The following is a 7,074-nucleotide window of genomic DNA, read 5'->3' on the forward strand; positions in this document are numbered from 1 at the left end:
GAGAGCTCTATTGCAATTTAATGGATTAATTTATTTTTATTCTTTTTCTTCTCTTCATCTCTCTTTGATTTACTAGAAAGATTTTCGTTCTTCATTCAAGAACTCAATTATCTTGGGAAAGAGGCTGAGCTCATATGGATTCTATGTGAGCCTTGGGAAAGGGATCATAGAATCATGCTTGAAAATCTTTCTCACACTTAAATAGATTTGAGTTTAGGTTGCATATTGTGATATGTAATCTTCCCAATGCTTGGATTTAGGAGAGTGTGTGGTATAATCAGGGACCATTCTTCATCTCTTCTCATGAGCAATTAGATCAAGAAATTGGCATTTGATCATGGTTTGAGAGATTGAATCAGCAAGGGATTGGGTTTGAATCACTCATGATTGCCAAGAGATCAATATGTTACATGATTGAAGATGATATGAAAAACAATTGATCCGGAGAATTCAATATCTCTTGATCCCAATGTTCATTTTATCCTTAGTTCTTATATTTACTTTATAGTCATTTACTTTCTTACACTTTACTTTCCCATACTTTACTTTTCTTGTCATTTACTTTCTTGTACTTTATTGCTTTCTTTAATTTCAAGCCATTTACATTTCCTGTAGCTCATCATCCAATTATGATTGTCTAACTAGAATAATCAATTAACTATTGATTGCTTAATCCTTTAATCCTCGTGGGATCGACCTCACTCTTGTGAGTTTTATTACTTGATATGACCCAGTGCACTTGCTGGTAGTTATTGCGGATTAATTTTTCCATATCAATGCCACGACTCGTCGTTTAGCACCCAAGGCTACCTAACACATTGTTGGACTCGAGAGACCTGGCACTAAACGCCCAACCTCCGGCGTTTAGCGCCTAAACCCTTTTCTCTCGAGTAAAGTTCACTACCTGGATGGCGCCAAATACCCAGATCCTGGCGTTTAGCGCCGAGTACGAGAATCTAAGTGGGGACCATGTTTGTAACTAATCAATAAGGATTTAGGAAGATTTGATTTTGTAAATCACAAGACCATTAGAAAAGTTATTTTAGGGTTTTATTTAAATTTTAAATTTTTTTAATTAGGACTATAAATATTATTTAGATGAGCCCACACGTGGACTTCTCTTCTCCTAATTTTCATTCTAGACATTCATAATTTTTCTCTGCTAGGGTTTTCTACACTGTGAGTAACTAAACCTACATAGTTAGGGTTAGGAGCTCTATTTACTTGAATGGATGAATAATTAATTTCTTTTCTAATATTGATTTATACCTTGATTATTGTTTAAGGACTGGTTTTGCTCTTCATCTTAGGAATTACTGATTATTGGGAAATAAAGCTAATCTACTTGAATTCTATTTGAATCTTGGAAAAGTTATATCATTAGAATTACAGCTTGAAACCAAATTCTCACAATTTCTAATTATCTGGACTTAGTGTGATACGTGACATATAACTACACTCTGATTTGGGATTCTTAGGGTTGTGTAGCGTGTAAACCAGAATTTGAACTTAAACCTCTAATACAAATGAGTGATCAAGAAATTGACGGTCAGTTGGATTAGAGGAGATTAGATTTCTTAGGAATAGGAATTTAATCAACTGGAGTTTTCTATGAACATAATCATTGTATGATCAAGGTGGTTAACAATTGTTATTAATCCAGACATTTAAATATCTCCAGAATCTTAACTTTATTCTCATACCATTTTCTCAACCGTCTGTTGTTAGTTTTCTTAATTCATTGCTTTTTATGCCATTCAAACATCACCCCTTTATTTCAACTTGTCTAACTAGATTAGCTAATCAACCATTGCTTGCTTAGTTCGTTATTCCTAATGGGATTGACACTCACTCACCGTGAGCTATTACTTGGTACGACCCGGTGCACTTGTCGGTAAGTTGTTGTATTCAAAATTTTGCACCAAGTTTTTGGCACCGTTGCCGGGAAATAACCATGACTAACAACTACCAATTGATTAGTTGCCTAGATTAGATCTTTTTGTTATTTCAATTTTAGTTTAGTTGCTATTTTATTTCATTTTATTTTCGCTTCAACCTTAAATTTTAATCCCTTTAATTTTCGTTTCTTTTAATTTAATTTTCTTTTAAAATTTTCCCCTTTCTTTCTTAAGTTATTTTTAGTTCTTTTCTCTTCCACTTTGGTGTATCTAATTGGGATTCTCTTCACTGTGACGTTGAGAATCCCACTTCTCCCTTGTTCGAATTGTTTATACAGAGGAACAAGGACAAAGAGCCTCTTCTATATAATCTTGTGATTGAGAGGACTCTTCGGAAGCAAGCTAGAGCGCTGGAAGTTCAAGAAATCTCAGGGGACAAACCTGAAGAGGAAGCTGACCTCAGCATGGCTGCGAATAATGATAATCTCGTGGTCAATAATCCGAACAACATCCTGCCTGCTAGAAGAACATTGGGGTCTTATACTAACCCCAATTCCGGGAGCTGTGTAGGATGTATTGTACCACCATTTGTGCATGAAAATGATTTTGAGTTGAATCCTCAACTCATATCTCTAGTGCAACAAAATTGTTAGTTCAGTGGAAGCCCGCAAGAGGACCCAAATCTTTTCATATCCAATTTTCTAAGGATATGTGATACAGTCAAGACCAATGGGGTTCCTGCTGAGGTGTACAGGTTGATGTTATTCCCTTTTGCTATTAGGGACCGAGCTAGTTAGTGGCTCGAGATACAACCTAAGGAGAGTATAGCAATCTGGGTGGATTTGGTTAGTAAGTTTTTGACCAAATTCTTTCTGTCCCTGAGGTTAACTAAGTTAAGGACTGACATGCAGACATTCAGGCAGCTTGAAGGGGAGTCTCTCTATGAAGCTTGGGAGAGATACAAGGCCATGATCAGGAAGTGCCCTTCGGATATGTTTGCGGATTGGGTACAGTTATAGATTTTCTATGATGGTATCACTCAGGCTTCCAAGCTCTCACTGCATAATTCTGCAGGAGGTTCTTTGCATATTGTAAGATTCAGAATTTTTGCAAAATCTTATTATGAGTTAATTTCAATTTATTTATTCAATAGAGATTTTATTTTCAAAAATTATTTTATTAAAAGTAATTAAATCCAGTTTTGATAATTAAATTAGAAATTTTACATAATCTTATAATATTGAAAATTTTTCTATATTTAAATTATAAAACTTAACAGTTGTAAAAGAATAAGAATTTTATATGATTTAGTTTAAAAATTGATATTTTGGAATTTAATACTTTAATTTTTATAAACAAAGAAAATTAATTATGATATCTCTAATTTTAAATTAGAATACTTGATTAAAAGCCAATCAGCAAATTGATAATTAAGTAATATTTTTAAAATAAGTTTAAGGGATTAAATTATATTTTAAATTTATACATTATACCCTAACTTCATTAAAATGACCCTAATCTATTAACTCTAAATTCCCAAATTGGATCCCACTAACCCTAACTTTTTGCCGCCACTCATACTCACTCACCTCACTCACCTCCTTTGAAACCCAACTCCCCCTTTCCTCACTCTCTCTCAATGGAAGCACACTAAACATACACAAACAGCCACCGAAAAGGAAAGAAAGAAAGGGAACAATGGAAGGAAAGCTGTGCTGCGAGCTGAGGAAGAAGAGAGAAGAGAGGGTGCGCACGTGAGGGAAGGGTGGCGTTGCTGTCGTCGCCGTCGTTGGGCTGCCGCTGTCGAAGCCAAGTACCATGCCCAGCTGCCGTCGAGCTGTCCCGATGATGCCGCCAACGCCGACAATAAAAGAGAGATCGGGCAGAGAGAGAGAGAGAGAGAGAGAGAGAGCTCGCCAAGGAGCTATCCGACAGAGGAGACGTGAAGAGGGAGAAGGGTTTGCGTCGCTACCCGTGCCGTCACCACTGCAGGAGGAATTGCTGCTATTCGTGCCTCCCGTCACCGTCAGCTTTGCACCAAGCTTCTGTCATCAGGTTTGCCATCTGGTCACCGAGTATTGCGCGAGTGTAGCCGTAATCACTGTCGGAGCTGCCGCCGCTTCGTTCTTAGTTCCTTTCTTTCTGCGGTGAGTTATTTTGCTCCGAAAGCTCTTTGTTGCTATTTTGATATATGTCGCTGAGGTTTTGTGGTGTTAATTGCTATAAGATTGAGTTTTGGTTATTATATGTTGCGATTAGAGTTGCTATGGTTGCTGTGAAAGTTGTTTGAAGCTGTGGTTGCGGCTGTCATAGTTGCGAGCCAAGAGAAAATGAGTTTGTGACTCGTTTTAGAGTTTTCGAGCTTTGACTATCGAGGTATATTTTGCCCCTACAAAAATATATTTATAGTGATTATGTGAGTCTTATGGATTGAATTGAGTTGCTCTGGATAATTGTGAATATTTGTCTGGTGAAATTGTTGACTGTTTAATTAAGTTGAATAGTTTGAGTGATTGACTTTATTAAAGTGGCAGTTGCCGGATTGATCTTCTTGAGGTTTTGGAAACGTTTCATTATTGAAAATGATTTAATTTTAGAAAGTATTTAATATTGAAATTTGGTTTAAAACAAACTTGAAAAGGATTTGATATTTGAAAATAATTTAGTTTTGAATAAGTTTCTATGAGATATGAAAGTGAAATGAATTTGTGGAATCAGCTTGATTTTGAACTGATTTGGTTTTAAACCCATTGGAAAGAGTTGTGAATGGTTTTGGTTGGGACCCGAAAAGAGTGGCAAAGTCCAAGTTTTAGGGAAGGTGCTGCCAAAAGTTCTATAAAATTTAAGTGTTTGTTTGAAATATTATTTAGAATTATGTTATTTTACTTGAATTATTTAAGGAGGTTGGAATGAGAAATGAGTATATTGAGTTGTGATTTTGCTTCTGATATTGAATATGCTTGATCTTGAGTATGTTAAAGATGAGTGATGTGAGGATTTATACCGGTTCGGAATTTAACAAAATAATTTCTTTGTGAGCATAGCCCAAACCGACAATCGATCCTCAAATTAAAGTTTAATTTTTAGTTGTCACAAGTCCAACCCAATAAAAATATCCGAGAGTATTAGTCCCGGGTCGTTCTGCCTAGGAATTACAATCGAGTGCCCAATTATTGGTTATGAGGTTCAAGGGGGTTGGGTTGATAAAAGGGAAAGAAAGTAAAAGGGCAACAAAAGTAAATCAAGCAACTAAATATAACAACTAATAAAGAGAGGAATTCATGGCAAGGATTGAGAATATAGGCTTTCTATCCTAAGCATTAATTATCATACAATTATTAACAAGAGTTAATCATATTTCGTCATCTCTAACATCGAAAGAAGGTACAATGCTATCTTCAATATAGGGAAAAAGTCAAATAAGACTAGTTAATCTCAATCCAAAAGTCCTAATTAACTTACCAATTGAATTAGCAAGAGATTAGAGTCAATGGAAAAAATATTAACAAACAACCCTAGATTACCAACATGAGTTGGGTATTAATGACTCAAGATTGCCAAATTTATCCTTCCAAGCCTAGAATGCTCAAAAGCTACCATAACATCCAACCAAGCATTTTGTCAAACACTTCGAAGGCATAAAATAAAAGCATGGTAAAATTTCAAGAATAATAAATCTACAACTAGCAATTGCAAGGAAACAATAATAACAACTCAATTAAACAATAAAGGAACATAAAACATAAATTGCATTAAATGAAAATCAAAGTGACAAGAGTTCATCAACATAAAAAGAGGCATAAAAAAAGGAAATTAACAAGAGAGCTGAGAAGAACAAAGATGTAGGAACAAGAAATTGCAAAGAAAACTAGATGAAAATAAGAATTAAAGACTAAACCTAGAAGAGATCTACCCTAAATCTACCCTAATTCTAGAGAGAAGAGAGAGCTTCTCTCTCTAGAAACTACCTAAAGCATGATCCTAAGCTAATCAAATTGCTCCCCCTTTGTCCAATCTTGAATTCTGCATCAAAGAGCCTCAGAAATGAGTTGGATTTGGGCATGAAAAGCTCAGAAATCACCCCCAGTGTCTTCACTTTAATGAGGTCACATGACAAGCGTCACGCGTGCGCGTCGCTAGCAAATTTCCCCATCACGCGTATGCGTGGGTGACGTGTGCGCGTGGTGTAACACCCTAACTTTTAGCTCGTTATGATCGTACCCAAAGTAAAGTGTTACGAACCTGATTTCCTTTATTATAAATTTACTATTGAGCCTTTACGTCGATATCACGTTTCAGTTTTTGAGAAAATTCCAGAAAATTGTTTATAGTATTTAAAATCACATATCAAAGATATTCAAATAATAATAATCACATAGTTATTAATAATAATAAATGCTATACAAATAAATTCATTATGAAACTCGAATACAATTCTTATTCCTCTGTATAAAATAAAATCTAAAATACCAAAGGCGAGGAAATTCTATGAAAGCAACTCAACTCATAACTTATCTCAAATAAAACTAATAACTGTCCGCAGCTTCAAGCTTAGTCTTCGAACCTGTGTCATTGAAAGGGTGGAAGATTTTGGGGTGAGAACAAACCGCACGTTCTCAGTAGGGAATGGGAATGCCGTAAAAGTAATGAAATAAAGTGCAAATAATTAACTTTACTCAATAAAACTATATTTTTATCAAATCCTTTGAAAATACTCTTGGTTCTAATTTAGCTAACTAATTACCTCTTTTTAAAATCTCTGAACTCAAAACAAATTTTAAATATAAAACTAGTCACATTACCTGTCTTTCAGCTACATAGTTAATCCTCAGTCAAATGTCAATTCGTAATCACTTTAATACATTCACAAACAAAATGTACAAGCAAGAGATTCAATTTAATGTACAAGCAAGTCACAACAAGACAAACAACACAATCATAAAGAAATAAGACAAGCAAGCACAATCAAATGCAAATGTGCAAACAACATGATGCATGTCTATCCCTAACGCAGGCCATGAGCTCATGTGTCAGTTGCCTACCCGCTCCCGACATTGCCCAGGCACAAGCCCTAGATATGGCTTTCCAGATGCATACAGTGTGCTTATAAGTTGTATGGCTAGGCCGCATACAGTGTGACTTTAAGTCGTACGGCTAGGCCGCATACAGTGTGACT

Source organism: Arachis ipaensis, chromosome B3 (assembly GCF_059453495.1).
Source record: "Arachis ipaensis isolate K30076 ecotype BB chromosome B3, ASM5945349v1, whole genome shotgun sequence".
NCBI classification, from domain to species: Eukaryota; Viridiplantae; Streptophyta; class Magnoliopsida; order Fabales; family Fabaceae; genus Arachis; species Arachis ipaensis.